Raw genomic sequence first — 24,815 nt, 5'->3', positions numbered from 1 at the left:
TGATTAGCGTAATGGTTCAAAGCCTTGACTGTCGTATGGGCGGTTGGGTTTCGATCCCAGCTTGAGGTAGTTGCCTATCTAGCCGCACTGATGAGCTATGATACAGCGAAACAGTACTGTATGTGGATGACTATATATATATATATATATATATATATATATATATATATATATATAAATTGGGTCGAATTCTAAATAAGCACGTTATTTGCCAACAACAATTATTCGAATTTAAAACACTTTTTTTCATTTTCTTGGTTATATATATACTGTGTGTGCAAAATCAAGACTTCAAGACTTCAAGACAAGGTGTTGATGGCAATTGGTATATGAAAATTTACTGAATTACACGAACTCAGTATATTACATATTAGTGTATATATATATATATATATATATATATATATATATATATATATATATATATATATATATATATATATATATTTAAATAAGGGAGTAGTCACCAACAATGTGTATTTTTTAACATTATTTTATTATTCCGTGTCTTGGTTTTTCATTGAGAATTATGTTTGGATCATTGTAATAATGTTTTTAAGTCATTGAAATCGTTTACGTACGTTTCAGACGGTCTGATGCGTCCTCGTCAGAAATTATTTTCAAATGTGTAAAAATGGCGATTTTCGTTAGTTTGAAGTTTTTCCAAGGGGTGGAGGCTTGTAAGTGTTTATTATACATTGGTATGCTTTTTTTTTTTTTTTTTATTGCTTTATATTTTGTTTGTCCAGGGAGATTTTGACCTGGCTGTATCAGTCAGTCGCTATTTCTTTCTGCTAATGTGTTTTTTTTCTTTTCCTTTAGGGTGGGGTAGGGTGTGTGTGTGTGTGTGTGCGTGTGCGTGTGTGTTTATGTGTGTGTGTGCGTGTGTGTGTTTGCTTTTATTGGTTTGGGAATGTGTATATTGTTTTATAGTATTTTGGGGTTATTTGCTTTCTTAGAAGGCGGCTGTGGTCCGAGGTCGTTACTAATGTGTATGTGTGGGGAGGGGGGACTGGCTCTTCTGAAATAAGGGTAGGGGTGCTTTCATTCTATTTTGATATTTATTTTTTGGATTCTTGGATTTTAATATTGTGATTTTTTTTCGTTTTAGTCTTATATTATGTTTGTTTAGAAAGAGGGGTGTATTTAAAATAGGGGATTTTTTAATGTTTCTGTTTATTTGTCTCCCCATGTGGCTAGACCCAGGATCGGTTCCTAGTATGGGGAAGATTTTGTTCCCCAGAGGGGGGGCATTGGAGGGGGTGTAGGTATGTGAGGGGGATGATAGAAGGGAAGATAGTCGTTTCAGTCATGAGGGGGTTCTCCTCCCCTGACTGAGGAGGGAGCGAGGTGTTGGAACAGATATCATACTACGGTTCTAGGTGTCTCCTAGTGTTGTTGGTTTCGAGGTTAAGTAGGGTTGGTATTGCTCAGTGTGTTGTATTAGAGATAGGGGTGTTATGTCTGTGTGTGGTTGTATGCGCGCACGTGTGTGTGTTTTAATGTGTCGGTTCTGATTTGTGTGTGGGTGTGTGTATGTGTATGTGTATGGGTGTGCATGCAAGTGTACCTTGCATTTCATGTTTTTGTGTGATGGTATTAGGTTCTGTTTAGTTCAGGAGTGAATTTGGTGATGAAGTTTTTTTTTCCTGTGTAAGTAAATAAAAATAATTGTCTGTTTGGAAGATTGGCATTATTTTGAAGCTATTTCCACTGCATGTGTGTACGTGTTTTGAAACATAGAGGTGTCTGTTATCTGCAATTTTGATGTTGCTCTTATGTAGGGCCACTCTATTGCTGAAATTTTTGGTGGCGCCTATGTAGGATTTGTTGCATGTTGTGCATCTTAGTGCATATACTACATTTCTGGAGGTGCAATTTAGATCCTATGATATATATATCATGATTCTTTGGTGGGTACAAAATTTAAATATAACAATCATAAATCTTTACATCATCAACGTTCTGATCCCTATCTGGCATCAATTGAAATGGATGGCTCTCATCTAGGTGAGGCCCTATATTTTGATAAGCTTCTGAGATTGACTTTTACTCCTGATCTGAAATGGAACACGTAAATCAAGTCTGTGGCCAAGGTCGCTGGGAAAATGGTGGGATTCTTCTACCGCTCCAGAAGATATCTCACTACTGATGCAATTCTTTATCTATATAAAAGCCAAGTATATCCAAGGATGGAGTACTGCTGCCACATCTGGGCAGGAGCTGCTAAAAACAGCCTATCCTGCCTTGACAGAGTACAAAACAGACTTTGTGGATTAGTGGGGGATGCCCTTTTCTCTTCCCTGCAACCTCTGTCTCACAGAAGAGACGTTGCGAGCCTATCTTTGTTTTATCATTATCTCTATGGCAAATGCTCGTCTGAGCTCCAATCTCTGGTTCCCTCTCGTCAATCTTTCACGATAAACACCCGTCTAGCTGAAACCACTGTCAATAATTTTCCCCAGTGGTGCATTTCTCCCAGTGAATCTGTGCTTAAATCAAAGCGTAGATTCCATGAACAAAGCTTCTTTCTTAGAACTGCACGCCTGTGGAACTCTCTACCGCTTGCCTGTTTCCCTCCTGACTTCAACTTGGATGTCTTCAAGTCCAACATAAACAAATTCTTGATGAACCCCCCCCCCCTTAAGTAATGACACTTTATCAAATCCCCAATACTAACGAATACTACAACACTATCCCAATGTACACACAATAACCCTTATCCCCGAGTGGCTTCTGGGCCTTGATAAGTGGTGACCTCCATGCAAAAAAAAAAAATATACTATTTTCGTCAGAACCATCGCTGTATTGTTCCAGACACGCTTTTGAAAATGCAAGTCATTTTCTTACCTCAAAACTCAGACAACCAAATTGTTTTTCCACATTTACAGTTACAATTATTCCTCTTTTTTGTTCTGGGGTTCCACGCCATTCCGTTTTCAGAGATTATGTATTTATTTCCAACTGAATACTTAAATAGCTGAACGATTGCCAACCAGCTGAGAACTTGTCCGTCCCGTCTATTCATTCCAACTTGTTTGCTCAAGACTCCTGACTAACTCCGAACTAATCGATTACGTATATTTCCAAACTATCTCGTTACATCATAAAGACATAAACCGAATGATCTACATTCATCACGTATTTTGTTTACGTTTTTTATTAAAACATATTTGTTTTTATTTATTTAAAATTCCATCTTGTTATTGTTTGTAGAATCTAGTCAAGTTAAATTCCTAAAACGTCATTTAACCATATTTGTTTTTGAATTATATTTTTCTCTTTAAAACAAATCTAATTCAATCCACACGATAATAATAATAATAATAATAATAATAATAATAATAATAATTTTCTGTCTTAGGTAATTCGGCAATACCCTAGGGGTGCTAATATGCAACACCGTGAAGTTGATACAATAGAAGTGTATATGCCTTTTTGTGGAAAGTTATTCTGTATTTCTGGTTTTATGTTTTATTTTTTTTATTATTTATTTTATTTTTTACTTTTTATTTTTGTTTTATTGTTTAGTCTTTATTTTCCGTCCCCATCCCCTTTCACGCATTGTAATCACCCTCATCCTTACTGACATGATAATGCAATAAAGTTACAATCTAATTTTAATTATTATCTCCCTATCTTTTCTTATAATTGCTCCTCTTAATCGGGTAGAGCTTCATTATTAGCCCTTTCTTTCTGAAAAGAATCTGTTTTTTCAAGTTAACTTCTCTCTCTCTCTCTCTCTCTCTCTCTCTCTCTCTCGCTCTCTCTCTCTCTATATATATATATATATATATATATATATAAATATATATATATATATGAGCAAACAGTTAATGAAATATGTTAAAAACACTTTGAAATGAGTTAAAAACATATTTAATCTGAAAAGGAAACACTTGATAAGTGGATAGTCCTTAATCCGCGGAGTTTCGAAGAAATACTCTCCTTCTCATCAGAAGGTAGGAATTAGCAAAATTATAATTTACTACCTAGCTCTATCTATGTAGCGAGCACTGTTGAAGTAAATACTGAAAAATTTACACATAAAATTATATCTTTGTATATTAATTTATGTGATTAGATGAAGTAATCACACACACACACACACACACACACACACACACACACACACACACACACACACGGAATCTCCCATCAATTTTGTTCCACCATAACAACTAAGTTTCTCGGAAATCCGTGATTTGTTTATAGTGGTGAAGGCTTTGTGTAGAACCAACCACACTTTTTGGTATCACTGCTAACCTCCGTCACTGCAGATAATTGCCACAGGACAGCGTATACAATAGATCGCAGGGTTTTCCTTCTCCGAGATGCATGTTTTAATGAAGACCGGTGGTGCATTTCTCCCAGTGAATTAATGCAACTCCAGATACCAACCCGGAAATTTCTATGGCTCATACGGTACATACAGTGAAAATTTTGGGTGAGTATAAGAATCAGTATTGAAATCGGAAAAATTTGTGCCTATTTTCCGATGCCAACAACGATTCTTTTAATTGGCTTCTTTTTTTTGATTTTCTTTAAATAAAAATATTCTACCGCTGATAATAATAGTTAAATAGTGAATGTCTGTAAATTTTAACAGATTATTAAAACTCAAATCGATAGATCATCTCTCACGAGTGTATCGTTTTTTAACATGTGTTTTTACGGTGATCGTGAAAAATAACAACTTTAGAGTTAAATATTTAGAGATTTAGAAAGGATCGAAATCGGAATTGGTAATTGTCTCGGAATCGGGAATTTAATATGGAATCGGTAATTGTATCGTAATCGTTAAATATACTGGAATCGTCCCATCACTAACACATATATATATATATATATATATATATATATATATATATATATATTAGTGATATATATTTTTTCCTCTGAGGAGATGGGTAAACATCGAAAACCTATAGGTTAAGGAGATATACTTATTGAAATGTATTCTTTGTCTTGCATTTAATAAAAATTTTAGATTTGAAATTTCACCGTTTCACATCATTAAATTTAAATTACTGAATTATGATATATATATATATATATATATATATATATATATATATATATATATATATATGTATGTACTAGCAAAAGTGCCCGTCATTAACTGAGTTCAAAAACAGCCTACAGAAAATGGACTCTGATTTATGAAAGTATGATAGGTTATGAAAAGGAAGGGTTGTAAAGAGATAGCTTCGACTTTGGGGGTATCAAAACCAAAGCAAAATATGATGAAAGTAAAAATAAAATAGATAAACCCCATAATTTATTATACCATACCTGTTCACACTGAAACACTTATTACAATATTCTGTGGATCTATATTAAAAAAACCTTGTTAAACTTTGTGACATATTTCCATTCTATGGAGGTCAGGTGCGAATGAAAACCCCATAATTTTATTATACCATATTTCTTCAAACTGAAACATAATTACACTGGGGAACACTATTTTTTTTTAACTTTCTGTTGCATTTGCTTTTTTAACTGATTCTGCGGGATTTTTAGGCGCTGATTTCAAATCAGAAATTAGTTTTTCTGCATAAGCTCTAGTTCTCATGCAATTTGAGATGAAATAGTCGAAATATGAACTTACGTAACCCAAATCTTAGCATTTTGAGATTATATACATAGATAGATTCTAATATTTTTATCGGCCTTCTTTTTTCCAGATTAAACATGGCTTCCTCATCGAGACATCAGTGTAGAAACAAGCCTGATGCCTTCTGTTACATCTGTGGTTGCTACACACTCCATCATCAGAGACGTAACATATCCTTATTTGTGAAGCGAGCCTACAAGGCTTATTTTGAAGTTCATCTTGGTGACCAAGACAAGCAATGGGTTCCTCATGTTGTGTGCTACAATTGTGAGGAAATGCTCCGAAGCTGGACCAAAGGAAAACGCAATGGTCTTCCTTTTGGAGTTCCAATGATTTGGCGAGAACCCACCAACCATGTAACTGATTGCTACTTCTGCATGGTAAACACAGCAGGTGTGGGCAAGAAAAACAGAATAAGATCGTATATCCGAACATTTCCTCAGCTATTCGACCTGCTCTGCACTCTGAAGAAGTTCTTGTTCCAGTTTTCAAAGGTTTGCCTTCATTAAACGATAAAGACATTGGGCATGACATGGACGAGGAAGACAGTTGTGACAATGAATTACCAGAAACTGAGTGGGAACAACCCGAGGAATGTTCTTCAGAGACTGAATCTCCCCCAGTCCCCAAGCCTCTTCACCAGACTGAACTGAATGACTTAGTTCGGGATTTAAGTCTTTCAAAGAAAGCAACTGAGCTTTTTAAGTTAAAGTATCATATTACAGAAAGCGTGACCAGCTTTTTGTGACCTTCTTTTCAGAAGACAGACAGTTTGTTTACTGCCATGATATCCCAGGTCTTCTCAAAGAACTGGGTGTTCCTCACTATGATCCAACTGAATGGCGGCTCTTTTTAGACAGTTCTAAGTGCAGTCTCAAGTGTGTTCTTTTGCATAATGGCAATGTTTACGGGGCAGTCCCTGTCGGTCATCCAGTTCATCTGCGGGAAGACTATGATGACATCAGAATTGTCATGGACTTCTTAAAATATCATGAGCACAACTGGATCATTTGTGTAAACTTGAAAATGGTAAACTTCCTTCTTGGTCAACAGAAAGGTTTCACCATGTTTCCATGTTACCTCTGCATGTGGGACAGTCGAGCACGAGACAGACACTGGGTCCAGAAGGACTGGCCTGTTCGTGAAACCCTTGAAGCATGCATGCCAAATATCACACATGACCCAATCAATTGTTAACAGAGATAGGATCATTTTTCCTCCTCTGCACATCAAATTAGGTTTGATGAAACAATTTGTCAAGGCACTGGATACCGAAGGTGAATATCTCCAACACATCGTCACAGCTATACCAGGGTTGTCGTTCGAGAAGATCAAAGCAGGTGTGTTTGATGGCCCACAGATTCGAACCCTCATTCGTGATGATCAGTTTGTTGCCAAGATGACCGCCTTGGAGAAGGCAGCATGGTTATCCTTTGTGGCAGTCGTTCAGACTTTCCTTGGAAACAACAAGGCAGAGAACTACAATGAACTTGTGAACAGAATGCTCCTCGATTTTCGTGCTCTCAGGTGCAACATGAGCATCAAGCTTCATTTTTTGAACAGCCATCTTGACCAGTTCCCTGAAAACCTGGGGGCTGTGAGTGACGAACAAGGAGAGCGGTTCCACCAAGACCTAAAGATCATGGAAGAACGCTACCAAGGTCGCTGGGACAAAAGTATGATGGCCGACTACTGCTGGAGTATTAAACGAGATTGCCCAGATGAAGTGTACAAACGCAAAAGTTACAAACGCAAATTCCTGCCTGACTGAAATACTGTTCAGACAGAAAGTGATAAGCGTTATTAGATGTGATTGACTCTTATCTGAAGAACGTTGTGAATGACGCTTATCTCACGTTGCGATGAAGACTGTTTTCTGAGAAACTTTTCCAGAAAAACATATGGCACTTCTAACAATGGTGTACTTTAATCTAAAATCACATTTTATTGTTCTGTTTCTTTTGCCTTGTTAAATATACTGTTTTGTGGCTGACATTGCAATATCCTATAATAATGCTCGTTTTTTTTTTCTTTTTTAATATAAATCAAAGATTGCACAAAATCTGTAGCTTGCAGAATAAAACTAACTTCAGATTTGAACTCAGCACACTTAAATTGACTAGAAACAAGTCTTTCTTTAAATGCAACATATTGAGTGTTCCCTTGTGTTATCAAAGTATACTTACGCAGATAGATATGAAAAGCCTTTATTAAAGTTTGTGCCTATCTCCATTCTATGGAGGCGAGGTGCGAACGCAGACCCCACAATTTTATTATACCATCCCTATTTAAGTTAAAACATACTTATCAAAGTATTCTTATGTACATCTATATCAAAAACACTTGTAAACGTTTTTTTTTAATTTTTAAATTGCTTATTTTCATACCTTGTGGACCAGGCGCGTATGCAGACCCCACAATTTTAATGAATCATCATTATGCCAGATCAAACATACCCATTCCTGTGTCTCGATATATTTTCTATCATTATATGTGATCAGTTTTTTAAAATAGTCAACCATATAGGAGCCTATCCGTGACCAGACACACACACACAGACGTTCAGCCTTATATTATAGATGTGTGTGTGTGTACGATTGTATGTTTCTGTATCTCCCTATTTATGTAGAGACGAAGTTGCATATATGTTTACGCATTCATACATATATATGTATTAATGCATGCAACAGGTGGTCGACGACCTCTTACAGCAATTAATTCAAAAGACAAGATTCTTTATTGAATCAATGAAATCAATTTGATACTCACATTTATTGATTGCACGGATTTCCGACTCTCCTTAACCTTTATCTTACTGACCATAGAATTTACTTTCTGGCTATTTTCTTTTATTTACATAACTTTACCATACCATTTGATAAGGAGGTCTTTCCTTGAATTATATGGAATATGGTCACACACGTTAGGCCACCGTGCAGTCGTTTGACTTTTCAAATAACATTTTCTATTGGAAAAATGTGTAAGAAATGAGTTTTTTTATCTTCCCTTCTCAAAGTCGACATATTTACTTTGACCACAATTTTGACCCCTTAAAACGTTTGATTCATGTCCAAGTAATCTACATCTAAAATTTCAAGTGTTTAAACCCAAAATTGGTGGAGGAGTTTGGTAGAGTTTTCAAAGGTCAAATCGTTGAACTTTGACCCTTTGACAGGCAAATTTCTGGCCAAAAACAGATTAAAAAGATTTTTCCAAATCTCAATACCCCTTGTAACAAATCTCGAGTCTGTAGAGTGAAAATTGACAGAGTTATTTGGTAGGGAAATGTACACACACATAGATGTATAGTTTATATATATATATATATATATATATATATAACCCTCTCCAAACAAATAACAACGAATAAAAACTAAATAAGCCGAATAATAGCCCCCCCCCCGCCGCCTCCGAACATAAGCGAACACTCAACAGGTCAAGACATACTTATCAAGAAATCATCTCACCAACGAGACGCCAAAAACTTTAACATTAAGACTCGAATTTTAAAGTAACCCCCTCCTCCTACCCCCACATATTCCCCTTCCGCCTCCATGTATCCCTATGCCCTCAGCCACACCAGAAATTAACTTCCCAGACCCTCCCCCACAAGTTCCTTAAACTCCAAAACTAAAACATTACCAACATACCAAGCACCCCCTCCCACCTTTCCCCTTGTTCCTTTCCTCTTTTTTTCCTCCCCGCTCTTCTCGCACTCATCCCCTGTTCACTCTTTCATCCCATAGCAACGAACATTTCTGTATAAGTCTGAGGAAGCTACAGACGGCCGAAAAAACGGCCGGGTAGCTGAAACAATAACGTAACTTAACAGAAAGATACGGTAATAAAAAATAAAACGTGTGTATATATATATATATATATATATATATACTAGTATGGTCGCCCGGCGTTGCCCAGGTGTTTGGATGTGTATGTTGAGCAAACAAAAAAAATGTGGTTGTAGGAAGGCAGGCTCGAACCCGTACCGCAAAGGAGGAAAAGAATGGGGTAAAACCTAACGTTTATGCTGTTACGACCACCGCCAAACCAGAAGCGACATATTTTAAAATTAAGGCTAGACAATCTAAAGGAGAGGATAACTTTAAAAAATATCGGCGAAAAAAGTGACGCCCCCCACCTGTAGAAAAGTGCCTAGTTGAAGGGGAAGATATTAATGTTTTTAGCCAATTTTTCGATATTTGTCGTATGAAAGGTCAAACTTTAAAACGATACTGATCTTGGTAAAATCCGTCGCCTGTATTGAAAGTTTAAGGCAGACATGCAAACATACATACATACATTTATATATTGGTAACTAAATATTTTCGACCCAAACTGATGAAAAAGCTTGCCCTGTCTCTGAATACCCTTTATGTAAAATTTCAAATGCTTAGACCAGAAATTGTCTGAGTAATTTGGAAGAGACCGCAGAGGTCAAATTGTTTTTACCTTTGACCCCCATTATGACCCCTTAAAATTTATTGTTTGGGGCTTAAATAACGGTATTAAGTTAGATCCATGCCCAAGGAACCTATATCTAAAATTCCAAGTGCGTAGGCCCAAAATTGTTGGAAGAGTTTGGTAGAGTTCTCAAAGGTCAAATCATTGAACTTTGACCCCTCAATAGCCAAATTTCTGGCCCAAAACCAATCACATCGATTTTCCCAAATCTCAGGATGCTGTATATCAATTTTTGAGACTTTAGACTAAAAATTGACAGAGTTATTGCGTAGGGAAATGTACACAGACACAGACATACAGACACACACACTTTCACTTTTATATATAGATATAATATATCTATCTATCTATCTATCTATCTATCTATCTATAAAAGTTTCATATCAAAGAATTTTTATTATTCTAAGCAAGACAAAGAATACTTTAGAAAATTAATATTATATATATATTATATATATATTATATGTATATACACATATATAATATATATTACATATATATATATATATATATATATATATATATATATATATATATATATATACTAGCATTTCAGCCCGGCGTTGCCCGGGTGTTTGGAGGTGTATGCTGAGCAAAAAAAAAAAAAAAGAGTAAATTTTTTTTTTAATTTGACCTCTATTATGACCCCTTAAAATTTATAGTTTCGGGCTCAAATCACTTTATTAAGTTAGATCCAGGTTCAAGGAACCTATATCTAAAATTTCAAGTGTCTAGACCCAAAATTGTTGGAGGAGTTTGGTAGAGTTCTTAAAGGTCAAATCGTTGAAATTTGACCCCTTAACAGCCAAATTTCTGGCTGACACCCGTCACATCGATTTTCCCAAATCTCAGTACCCGGTATTTCAAATTTCGAGTCTATAGACTAAAAATTGACAGAGTTATTGCGTAGGGAAATGTACACAGACACACAGACACACAGACAGACAGACAGACACGTTCACTTTTATAGATATATAGATATATATAAATATATATATATATATATATTTATTTATTTATTACATTTTCACCCCAAACAAGGCACATTGCCACCGTGGTGTAGGGGCCTACTATCAGGGGCAGCAACTACTGAGTACTATGTTGGGATTTGGGCAGCCAGATATCGGTTTACGTTACACTTGAACTTCTGCATGTCAGTACAGTTGGGGAACAGGGACCTGGAATGGAATTCCAGAGTTTAGTGGTTCTGGGGAAGAAACTACTGGAGTAGAAAGATCTTGTACATCTAGGGATCTCTACTGTGTGGGGGTGGGATTTAGCTGCCTGTCGGGTTTGTCGACGTCGTGGGGGCACAAGTGTCTGCAGTTCGTCAGAGCATTCACCATTAAAATACTTGTAGAACAGGCAGAGGGATGCAACGTTTCATCGATGGGACAGAGGCTGAAGTTTAGATGCCAGTTCAGGGCCTATCAGATTGGCGACTCTCTTTTGAACCTTGTCTAGGAGCGAGAGACTAGCAGCAGATGCACCAGCCCAAATGTGACAGCAATACTCCATACATGGGCGAATGGTGGCCTTATAGAGGTACAGGATACTTTCCGGTGTCAGTAGTTTTCTAGCACTGTAGAGAAAGCGTACCTTCTTTGCAGTGGCCCTGGCAATGTTCTCAATATAATTGTTCCAACTCATGTTTCCTGTGAACGTTAGGCCAAGCACTTTGAAAGATGTACTCTCAGACAGGGAGTCACTGGGCATTGCTATTGGTGCCAGAGAAGGTTTCTTGTAATTATTGAAGGAAACCAGTTTAGTCTTGGCAGCATTGAATGTGACCGTCCATTTTTGTCCCCATTCCACTACAGATTGGAGGTCATCCTCTAGTGTTTTTGCCATTTCTTTAGTTATGTGTTCATTTGTTTTCCTGTCATGCCTGTTATAGAGTGTGGTGTCATCAGCATATATACCCATCTCAGAGGCAGTTTTGTCGGGGAGGTCATTTATGAATATCAGGAACAGTAGAGGTCCAAGGATAGACCCCTGAGGCACTCCCGCATTTATATCATATTGTTTAGATGTACGACTGTCGAGGACAACTTGGATTTTTCTCTTATCTAAGAAGGATTTAATTATGTTAAGTATTCTACCAGTGATACCGTATGATTTAATTTTCCTGAGGAGACCCTCATGCCATACCCTGTCAAAAGCCTTAGATATATATAGAGCTACCGCTCTGCCCTCCCCCGCTTTGTCCAGTGAATGGTATATACGTTCAGAGATTACAGTGAGGATGTCTGCTGTGAAACGGGCTTGTCTAAATCCATATTGTTTGTCAGAAGTTTAGCATCTGTAAAGTGATGGACTAGAGCATGGTTAATTATGGTCTCAAATATTTTGGCGAAAAGTGGGAGGAGGCTAATGGGGCAATAATTTGATGGGTCAGTTCTTTCGCCAGAATTCTTGAATACTGGTACCACAGAAGCAGTTTTCCAACAGCCCGGAAAGCATGATTCATTAAGGCATTTGTTGTAGAGTTTGGAGAGAACTGGAGCTACTTTGGATGAGCACTTTTTTAATAGCACAGCTGGGATGAAATCAGGTCCATATGCTTTTGAAGTGTCAAGATTTTTTATGATATATTATATAATATATATATATATATATATATATATATATATATATATATATATATACGATTGCATTAATCTATATCGTACGCATCCATATACATATATAATTACATGTGTATCAATGCATGTGACAGGTGGTTGTATTGGCGACCTTCTTATGTCATTAATTAAATCAATTTGATACTCGCAATTATTGATTCATATCTGTCTCTCCTTAACCTTTATCTTAACGACTATAGAATTTCCTTTACGATTTAATCTTTTTTTAATATAACTTTATCATAACTTGGAAACTACGAGGTGCTTTTAATAAGTTTCCCGACTTTTTTGTACACACATTTAAAATTGTCGTAGATTCTTGAGAATTCAGTATGTTTTTATGTTTTCTATACAGCTTATGAGATGACTGACCAATTTTTATGAACAGCTACAGCAGGAATTAGAATACACCCCACTAAAGCCTGATTGTCACAGCTGGTGAATTTCAAAAAAGCAATCTGAACGTGAGGACATTTTAGAAGAACGACATGCAATTAAATTCTGTTTTAAAGTTGGGAAAAAAATGCCACAGAAACGTATGGAATACTTCAGACTGCTTTTGGACCATCTTGCATGAATTGAGCATCAGTTTTTGAGCAAGATGAGCATCAACACAGTTCCTCACCCTCCCTATACTCCAGCCCTTGCTCCCTGTGACTTTTGCTTATTCCCTAAGCTCAAGGAAAAAATTAGATGCTGTCATTATGAGACAATTGAGAAGATGAAAGAGGCTGTGATGAGGATCATTGACATGCTCAAACAAGAGGACTTCCATGGGGCTTTCCAGAAGCTGTTGGAACGGTACAACAAGTGCATTGCAGCCGGAGGAGATCACTTCGAAGGGGACTAAAGTTTCATGTGTGTACCATCAATAAAAGTGTCCATATAAAAATCGAATTTGGAAGAAAATTATGAATTCTACACTATTTAAAAAATTATGTTCCATTTAAGGAACAATGTGAAGTTAAGCAACGTTAAGCCTGGTCAGTACCATATGGGTGACTATTTGGGAAGGCGAGGTGCTATATGGTCCGTGAAGTAAAATACCAGGTTGAGAAACTGGCGTGGTCTATCCTTCTCTCGATGGTAGATGGGCCTGTCTTAAGCCATGGTAGGCAACCCATCCAGTGATGGCGTCATGATAAAAGATATTTGATAGCCCTGGTAAAGCATCAAATATTCAGTTACTGACAAGATTTGAATAACACTACAAACACGTGTAGCAAGTTCAATCTCAGCTGCGGCCGCGCTGGATGGATGGATAAGGAACAATGGTTGGAAAACAGATTTCATTTAATTATGGCTATTACAGTTTTTCTGATTCCTGACTTCTATAAATCGTCCCAACAATAATATATATATATATATATATATATATATATATATATATATATATATATATATATATATATATATTCACATGAAATCAACTTTTTCTTTACCATATTCCCTCTGCTTCACTTTTTTTGTTTTCAAGTAAGATCTTTGACTTACTTGCAGTTTCATCAAATACTTTTGCAAGCAAAATCCCATCCCACATTTTGCTAATTCCTACCCTCTGATGAGAAGGAAAGTATTTCTTTGAAACTCCGCGGATTAAGGACTATCCACTTATTTAGTGTTTCCTTTTCAAATTAAATATGTTTTTAACTCTTTTTCAAAGTGTTTTTTAACATGTTTTATTAACTATTTGCTCTTATATATATATATATATATATATATATATATATATATATATATATATATATATATATCTGTGTGTGTGTGTGTGTGTGTGTGTGTATGTGTGTGTGTATCAGCCCCTTTAAAAACTCGGTTCTTATTGTTGAGCACGTTACAGTTGAAATGAAAGTCGATCACTTACGCTTGCATGCGTAGATCATGCTGTTATAATCATTAGATCACTAATTGTGTAGTTAATTATTATTAATTATTAATTGTTATAATTATTAGATTAGTGGCCTATGTGACATTTGCCCTTAAGGTCGCACATTTTTCAAGAAGTGGGGGATCGCTTTTCTATATTAATTTGACATAAAATAAACACCCATTTTTGGGCACCTTGGCTATAAAATGGGTTTATTTTATGTTAAATTAATATAGAAAAGTGATCCCCCACTTTATCATTTTTTTTCAAATCTTTGAAACTACTCGTTTCCTAACATTTTTACTGTTATTTTCGTTTTCAGCACCGTCGAAAATCTATTATAGTGGTAATTTTAAAGGATTTTTTCTGAGTGGAAAGATAATGCACCTTTACCAATATTTCAATCATAGTCATTTGTTTTCATAGTTTTGCATATGAATTACAAAATATCTGATATTTCCCCAAAACCTCTGGACTTGATGGAGGGGAGACTAAAACTTGATGCTATGGTTTCAAATGATCTGAAATAACAGCAAGGGGAGACTTGATTCCAAATATTTATCATGTGTTACATCTCCCCTCTTTGGTTTTCATACATAAATTAAATTCCACGGTGTATAAAGATTATTTGATACTGGAGATATTCATAATCGTACTTTATTTCCAAAAGAAATATTTGGAATCAAGTCTCCCCTTGCTGTCATTTCAGATCATTTGAAACTATAGCAGTAAGCTTTAATCTCCCCTCCATCAAGGCTAAGGGTTCGGGAAATAGCATGTACATAAATATTCTAGACACTATATTATGTACATTACAGGGCGGAACGATAAAATTGGCGCCCTAGAAAAGACGACATGATTCCATTTCCGTTTGATGAAAACTGGTTTTCTTTTCTTTTTTTTTATTGCAAATCATCTACTAGTTGGCCAGTTGTGTACAAATCCCAAGAGTGATAGGAGCCTTCTATCACATCTGAAAGTGACACAATGTTCAACGAGCGAGATCAGAGATGCGCCGATGTACAATTCATGCTCTCTACCGATTCAAGTTATGACAACAGGACCATTGCCAGCACCCTCAAAATGCAAATCCGAATGGTTCAATGCTTGAGGGCACAGCTCAATGAAGTTTCCAGCTATGGTTATGGTTTTTGGTGTGGTTTCAAGTGAGGGCCACATCATGCCACCTCACATGTTCGAAGTCGGCTTGAAAGTCAACACCAAAGTGTACCTGGATGTGCTGAAGAGTGTGATGATCTCCTGCTGCAATTAGGTGACCGCTGGCAAACCCTTGGTGTGACAGCAGGACTCAGCGCTTGCCCACATGTCCAAAGAGACCGTCGGGTTTGGCTTCAAAAGGAGTGCTACGACTTTGTACCCTTCTCCCACCAGCCCGCCAACCTTAACCTGCATGACTACTTTGTTTGATCATACATCGAGAACATTGCCAACATGACCACTTGCAACATCAAAGCTAGCCTGATCACCGCCATCTGCCAAGTATTTGCCGAGCTCCTACTAGCATATGTGGAAAAGGCATGCTCCCAGTTCCAGACCTGTATTGAAGCAGAGATTGATGCTGTTGCAGGCCAGGATATAAATACCCTAACTCGCTACAAAAGAAAATAATGAAACGAATGGAATGAAGGAAACAAAATCTCAAAACTGTCGAAAATAAAATGGTTTAGGTGTAACACGTGTTCATTCAGGCGTTCACGACTACATACGTGGAAAAGAAAGGAATGAAGTCGAGGACGAAAAATAGCCGTCCCGCACATAGGAAGGGAAATAGAAAGGGAGTGTTTACCTCAGTAAAACTGTGCGTTCATAATAGCAGTCGTCCACGTGGAAAAGTCTTCAAGCCAAGAGCTATGGACGCCGAACGTGCCTGGTTGACGAAACCAAGCAAAAGGGAAGAAAGAGAGGAAGTTGAATAGTGTTGTGGACTTTTATATCGGGGTGAGTGTTCTGACTGCGCATGTCTAGAATTCCTTTCAGGGGAAGTGACGTTTCGCATGTGTGCGTACATGTGTATATGTTAGCGCGCGCGCGCGCGTGTGTGTGTATGCACGTGAATGTGAGTGTATATACGTGAACGTGAATATATGTACGTGTCTGTGCGTATGTGCGTGCATACATGTGGGTGTGTGTATGAGGATGTGTATATGCGTGCATGTGTGTGTGTGTGTATGTGCGTGTGTACATGTGGGTGTGTATATGTGAGGAAAAACATGTTCGAACAATGCTAAAGGCGGCTACATTGAATAGATGTCAGCTCTACTACATAATCAAGTTATGTGAATTGATTGATTGAGGCTGAAGGCGGCTACATTGAATAGATGTCAGCTCTACTACATAATCAAGTTACCTGAATTGATTGATTGAGGCTGAAGGCGGCTACATTGAATAGATGTCAGCTCTACTACATAATCAAGTTACCTGAATTGATTGATTGAGGCTGAAGGCAGCTACATTGAATAGGTGTCAGCTCTACTACATAATCAAATTACCTGAATTGATTGATTGAGGCTGAAGGCGGCTACATTGAATAGGTGTCAGCTCTACTACATAATCAAGTTACCTGAATTGATTGATTGAGGCTGAAGGCGGCTACATTGAATAGATGTCAGCTCTACTACATAATCAAGTTATGTGAATTGATTGATTGAGGCTGAAGGCGGCTACATTGAATAGATGTCAGCTCTACTACATAATCAAGTTATGTGAATTGATTTTTTTTTCAATAAAAATTTTAAAATAAAGTTGTAGTGTTGTTTTCTTTAGGACGACAACTTTATCATTCCACCCCGTATATTATGTACAATATAACTGGTGTGCAATACACAAGGTGATTCAACAGTCTCAATACAAATAACGAAACTACTTATTGTTTAGTTTTATTTTTTATTTGTATTATTTTTGTTTTTAGGTATTCTAAAGATGTTATTGACCAAACAACAAAGAATTGAAATCATATTGATGTCTGGAAGGAGCCACAAGATTGCTGAAGAATTTAACAGAAAACATTGAACCAAATAACACACGATACTGTAGCAAAAGTTTTTGTAAAGTTTAAAAAAAAAAAATGGATCTGTTGAAGATCAAAAAAAGAAGTGGTAGATCACGTACAGCAACGAATGAAAACACAACAGCTGGAGTTTTAGAAGCATTAACCCCCCCCTTCCCCCCCCCCAAAAAAAAAGTACATGAAGGCTATCTGTTAAAATTGGGGTCAGCCAACCAAATATCACTCGCATTTTAAAAACAAGTGGCATCCTTACAAATTACAAACATTGCACCAAATAAGTGAAGATGATCCAGACAGACGACTGGAATTTTATGAATGGGCAGTTGATAAATTGAGTGATGATGAAAACTTTTCACAAAAGATCATGTTTACCGACGAAGCTAACTTTTATGTCGATGGTGAGGTTAATCGGCAAAAATATGCGCTCTTGGAGTAAAGCTAACCCTCATTGGATAAGATCAACAAAAATGCAAGGTGCTGGTAAAGTGATGGTTTGGGCTGGAATTTGGCGTGACAAAATCATTGGACCAATTTTTATTGCTGAAAATCTTAATGCCAATAAGTATTTGAACAGGTTATAAAAAGAAATCTTTCCATCACTGTTAAACAAAAATGGTAACAACCTTCCAACACCTCATTATGGTATTCAAGTGAGACAATACTTGAATCAAATACTTTCAGATGCATGGATTGGTAGATGTGGGCCAGTTGAGTGGCCTCCTTGATCACCTGTTTTAACCCCTCTTGATTTCTATCTTTGGGAGTCATTTGAAAGCTATGGTGTATCAAGAAAGTATAAAAAGCATAAACCATTTGAAGGACCACATTATCAATTCATGTGCACAGATATTCCCAGATGTGCTATTGCGAGTTCACAGTCAGTGGGTTAAGCGTATTATGATTTTTTTTTTTTTTTTGTTTTTTTTACACAGTGGTCACCACTTATCAAGGCCCGGAAGCCACTCAGGGATAAGGGTTATTGCAAGTACATTACGTTAGTGTGGAGATTTGATGAAGTGTTTACTTAAGGGTGCGGTTCATTAGGAATTTGTTAACGTTGGACTTGAAGACATCCAAGTTGTAGTCAGGTGGGAGGCAGGCAGACGGAACAGAGTCCACAGGTGTGCAGTTCTAAGAAAGAAGCTTTGTTCATGGAATCCACGTTTTGATTTAGGCACAGATAAAGAGTGGGGGAAATTTTTCACAGTGGATTCAGCTAGACGGGTGTTTTTAGTGAAAGATTGGCGAGGGGGGACCAGAGATTGGAGCTCAGACGAGCACCTGCCATGGAAATAACGATAAAACAAGGATAGGCTCGCAATGTCTCTTCTGTGGGAGAAAGGTTGCAGGGTAGAGAAAAGGGCATCCCCCACTAAGCCACGAAGTCTATTTTGTACTCTGTCAAGGCAGGATAGGTTGTTTTTAGCAGCTCCTGCCCAGATATGGCAGCAGTATTCAAAACAAAGGTGGTCGCATAGAGTCTGTCATTTAATAAAATTATTTCATACTAAAAAACAAAATAACATTTTCTTTGTTTATTTGTATGGAGACTTTTGAATCACCCTGTATATTATGTACATATATACGTATCAAGGCATGCGACAGGTGGTCGTAACGGTGAACTCCAAAGGTAATTAATTTCAAAGACGACAAGATCGTTTGATCATTATCATTCGATAGGTGCACTTATTGATTTCATTGATCTCTGACTCTCCTTAAGCAAACATTGTTGACAACCTGGAGAACTGCCCTTCCACCCCTACTCCCCCTCTCCCTACAATTTTATCCTCCTTCCTCCAACATCTGTGAAATACTGGTCGACTCAAACTAACAGCAAGACATTCGGTGCCATGAGATTACTAATAGGTTGAGAGAGGATGATCAATGTGTGTGTAAGAAGTGCAAGTCAATGGAAACGGGTGAAAATTAAGATGTGGAGAAAGTCTATGAGCTAATGCGAGGTAATCAAAACAGCTTTCTTACCTTGGTGATAATATTGAAGCACAGGATAGAGCAGGTGTTTATAGAATTAGAAACGGTAAGCAAAAACCCAAATATAAAGTTTCGTATAGGTTCGAATACCCCATATTTTAGTTTCATGCCTGTAGACAAAAAATTGACTGAGGAGTTTGGTAGGCAAAATTTTTTAAACAAATATATATACGCATGCATAAATAAAGGGTGTGAACAAAGTCTGGCTGCATAATCTACACGGTGCCCACAAAGTCTGGCTACATAATCTACATGGTGCCCACAAAGTCTGGCTACATAATCTACACAGTGCCCACAAAGTCTGGCTACATAATCTACATGGTGCCCACAAAGTCTGACTGCATAATCTACACGGTGCCCACAAAGTCTGGCTACATAATCTACATGGTGCCCACAAAGTCTGGCTACATAATCTACACGGTGCCCACAAAGTCTGGCTACATAATCTACATGGTGCCCACAAAGTCTGACTGCATAATCTACACGGTGCCCACAAAGTCTGGCTACATAATCTACATGGTGCCCACAAAGTCTGACTGCATAATCTACACGGTGCCCACAAAGTCTGGCTACATAATCTACACGGTGCCTACAAAGTCTGGCTACATAATCTACATGGTGCCCACAAAGTCTGGCTACATAATCTACATGGTGCCCACAAAGTCTGGCTACATAATCTACATGGTGCCCACAAAGTCTGGCTACATAATCTACATGGTGCCCACAAAGTCTGGCTACATAATCTACACGGTGCCCACAAAGTCTGGCTACATAATCTACATGGTGCCCACAAAGTCTGGCTACATAATCTACACGGTGCCCACAAAGTCTGGCTACATAATCTACATGGTGCCCACAAAGTCTGGCTGCATAATCTACACGGTGCCCACAAAGTCTGGCTACATAATCTACACGGTGCCTACAAAGTCTGGCTGCATAATCTACATGGTGCCCACAAAGTCTGGCTGCATAATCTACACGGTGCCCACAAAGTCTGGCCGCATAATCTACACGGTGCCCACAAAGTCTGGCTGCATAATCTACATGGTGCCCACAAAGTCTGGCTGCATAATCTACACGGTGCCCACAAAGTCTGGCTGCATAATCTACATGGTGCCCACAAAGTCTGGCTGCATAATCTACACGGTGCCCACAAAGTCTGGCTGCATAATCTACACGGTGCCCACAAAGTCTGGCCGCATAATCTACATGGTGCCCACAAAGTCTGGCTGCATAATCTACACGGTGCCCACAAAGTCTGGCTGCATAATCTACACGGTGCCCACAAAGTCTGGCTGCATAATCTACATGGTGCCCACAAAGTCTGGCGGCATAATCTACACGGTGCCCACAAAGTCTGGCTGCATAATCTACATGGTGCCCACAAAGTCTGGCTGCATAATCTACACGGTGCCCACAAAGTCTGGCTGCATAATCTACACGGTGCCCACAAAGTCTGGCCGCATAATCTACACGGTGCGCACAAAGTCTGGCTGCATAATCTACATTGGTGCCCCAAAGTCTGGCCGCATAATCTACACGGTGCCCACAAAGTCTGGCTGCATAATCTACACGGTGCCCACAAAGTCTGGCTGCATAATCTACATTGGTGCCCACAAAGTCTGGCCGCATAATCTACACGGTGCCCACAAAGTCTGGCTGCATAATCTACACGGTGCCCACAAAGTCTGGCTGCATAATCTACACGGTGCCCACAAAGTCTGGCCGCATAATCTACACGGTGCCCACAAAGTCTGGCTGCATAATCTACACGGTGCCCACAAAATCTGGCTGCATAATCTACACGGTGCCCACAAAGTCTGGCTGCATAATCTACACGGTGCCCACAAAGTCTGGCTGCATAATCTACACGGTGCCCACAAAGTCTGGCTGCATAATCTACACGGTGCCCACAAAGTCTGGCTGCATAATCTACACGGTGCCCACAAAGTCTGGCTGCATAATCTACACGGTGCCCACAAAATCTGGCTGCATAATCTACACGGTGCCCACAAAGTCTTGCTGCATAATCTACACGGTGCCCACAAAGTCTGGCTGCATAATGTAGCCAGACTTTGTGGACACCCTGTATATATAGAAAAAGGTTTGTGTTTACTATAAACTTTTTATGCAAATATTATGCAAATATTATGCAAATATAAATCATGTAGAATATCTGCATGAATATAATTACACGTAATAGTTAACTAAAGATGATCATCCCATAAGAAAACCGAATAAACTAATCGGGAATTAATTAAAATGAATTTTTAAAAGAATATGCAAATTAGCTAGATCTTTTACTAGGTACTGCAATTTCATGACCCATATATAACAAAGTTGTATTTTCTTTTGAAATAAACAGAAAAAAGGTTCGCCTTTTTTCTGTTTGGCCTTCGGTCCAAGATCTTTTTTTGGTTATCAAATATAGTATCTGTTCCGGCAGATACGGCAATCAAAGACCATATGCGGGGGCAACCCCACATATCAGACCATGGCTCTTGAAACCCTTCATACCAATTGTCACTATTCAGTTCCTTCTCGGGGGAGCTGGTCCCCCTTCCCTCACTCTCCACATTAAAAAAATGGCCTTGTGCCTAATTTGCTCAGTGGGGAAGCAAATAAATAACTAAATAGAAAAAAGTTTTTTTTTCTGTTGTTCTTGGCCTTGTGCCTTAGTTTTTTGTTCAGTTGGAACTTATATTGTAATTTTAGCCTGAATAAAAAATTTAATATCTCAAAGTGTAGTATCTGTTCTGATGCTTCACTTAAGTTAGTTTGTCTTCGGTCAATCGAGGGGAAATCCTCTATACTGAGAAAATTATTATGTTTGGTCCCAACCAAAGTGCCTCTTTTGCCCTTTTTGGGGGGAGTTGGTCTTCCCCCCACATTAAAACGACCTTGTGTCACATGTTGCTTTCGTGGGAAAGCAAATAAATATTAATAGAAAAAAGGGTTTTTAATATGAATATCAAAACAAAAATAAAAAAATAAAATAAAAAATAAAAAAATAAAAACAAAAAAACAACAACAAAAAAAACAACAAAAAAACACCCCCCCCCAAAAAAAAAACAAAAACAAAAACAAAAACAACAACAAATAAAGTCTTCCAATCTAGAAAGATCGGGCCATGTTATGTTTGTTGTTGTTGATCCTCGGGCCACATATCTCCCTCCGGCACCGAGGTAGGCACTCCTTTCCTGCTAGATGGTTCCTGAAAAAAAAAAAAAACTGAATTTGATCGTCCACTCTGGAAGCAATGCAAACGTCTTTGCAGAAACATAAATAAAAACTCCTGTCGTTGGTTTTCTTTTTTTCTAATTTTTTTTTTTTTTTTTTTTACATAGGCATCACCACTTATCAAGGCCAAGAGACCACTCGAGGATAAGGGTTAAATAGTGTACAGTAGAAATTGGACAATATAGTAATCGTCAGTAATGGAAATTCGATAAATGTGTTAACAAGTGGAACAGCTCATCAAGAACTTGTTTACGTTAGACTTGAAGACAACCATATTGTAGTCAGCCAGAAAGTAGGAAAACGGAAGACAATTCCACAGGCGTGCAGTTCTAAGAAAGAAGCTTTGTTCATGGAATCTACGTTTAGGTTTAGGCACAGATAAAGAGTGGGGAAATTATTGACAGTGGTTTCAGCTAGACGAGTGTTTCTTGTGAACATATCTTAACAAATTATATTAACAGAAACATATAACTATAAAGGTATAATAACATACCACAATGCAAAGATGAAAGTATACATTCTTGAAATTAATCACTTCAGAGTCAACACTTCAACAGGTGTCGTATTGCCTGTGTCCGAGAGCGCTTTTACCTGGATAACGGTTATCTATAATTCTGGATTCAATTTTCATATATGATAACGTCGGTGCAAGTACATGAATCTGATTGTTTTTTCCTTCTTTTTTTTCTATGTATCACGAATAGTCGGCAGAGGTGGATGCAGGGTTGGAAGGGGGGGGAGCCTATATTGCAGTAATCTTATCAGCAGTCGATTCTTTTTTTGCACGTGACTATCTCCTGCTTTGTTTATGCAAATACAATATGTAGCAAACATGTTTTGCAGCTTGCGAGCGAGATATATTAACAGCAGAATCTTTAGACGTGGCCAGAGGCGTTATTGGTAACTGGCCTGGACTCTCAACTCTCCAACTCTTACCTGTCATCTAACTTCTCCCTGAACAAGGCCGATAGCCATTAGTCACGTGCTCTCGTGTAATGAATGAATGCGTGAATGTAGGATTGACATGAAATTCTTAAAGATAAACTAAAATGACCGAAAAATGGGCTGAAATGACTTAAATAAATAAAAAGTAAATGACTTAGAATGACTTTAATGAACTTAAGGATTAATTGAATGACCTTAAGAATGACTTGAATGCTTAAAAAATAACTGGAATCCTTAAAAAACAACTTGAATGATCTGGAGAATGACTTGAATGGCTTTGAGACTGACTGGTTGTAAAGTGGGTGATCATTTTACATTAAATTAATACAGAAAAGTGATCCCCCACTTTATATCACAAAGTTACAAACATAAGTTCAGCATGTAGTAAGAACAGATACTACACTTTGATCTTGGCCAAAAGGCCAAGAAAAGGGTGGTATTTATTTGCTCCCCTACCGAGCAAATTAGGCACAAGGCCGATTTTTAAAGTGAGGAGTGAAGGGGAAATGGGGACCAACTCCCCAGGGAGTAGGGGAGCTGGATAGTGACAATTGGTATGAAGGGTTGCCCCTACATTGACCAAGGTCTGATTTGTGGGGTTGCCCCCACATATGGTCTTTGCTTACAGTATCGGCCGGAACAGATACTACACTTTGATCTTGGCCCGAAAGCCACTTCCCCACTGAGCAAATTAGACACAAGGCCGTTTTTAAGTGTGGGGAAGAAAAATCAGCTCCCCCAAGGGGGCATTCCGGCAAGGTCCAAAATTAGCAATTATCTGATATGAAGGGTTTCCCCCACATTAACCAAACTAATTGACTTAAAAAGTAATTGTCCGATATGAAAGGTTGCCTCCACATTAACCAGAACTGATTACTTCCTTTTCCGCTCCTGGCCCGAAGGTCAAGAACAGCCTCTGCGCCTCTAAAAGCTTAAAAAGCTAAGAACAGCATCTATTAACAACAGACCTTTGATCTTAACCAAAAAGGCCAAGCACAAAATTGTTACGGAGAGACCGACCGACAGACCGACGGACCGTTT

The 24,815-nt window shown here is 38.0% G+C and overlaps 1 pseudogene; it reads right to left on the bottom strand.

Moving 5' to 3' along the window:
• Positions 1 to 24,071: 24,071 nt before the first annotated feature.
• Positions 24,072 to 24,209, bottom strand: LOC145269899 (U2 spliceosomal RNA; annotated as a pseudogene).
• Positions 24,210 to 24,815: the final 606 nt, after the last annotated feature.

Source organism: Euprymna scolopes, chromosome 45 (genome assembly GCF_053919585.1).
Source record: "Euprymna scolopes isolate OS-2025 chromosome 45, ASM5391958v1, whole genome shotgun sequence".
Classification (NCBI taxonomy): domain Eukaryota; kingdom Metazoa; phylum Mollusca; class Cephalopoda; order Sepiida; family Sepiolidae; genus Euprymna; species Euprymna scolopes.
The sequence above is the reverse complement of the archived record's forward strand: the minus strand, read 5'-3'. Positions and strand labels throughout refer to the sequence as shown.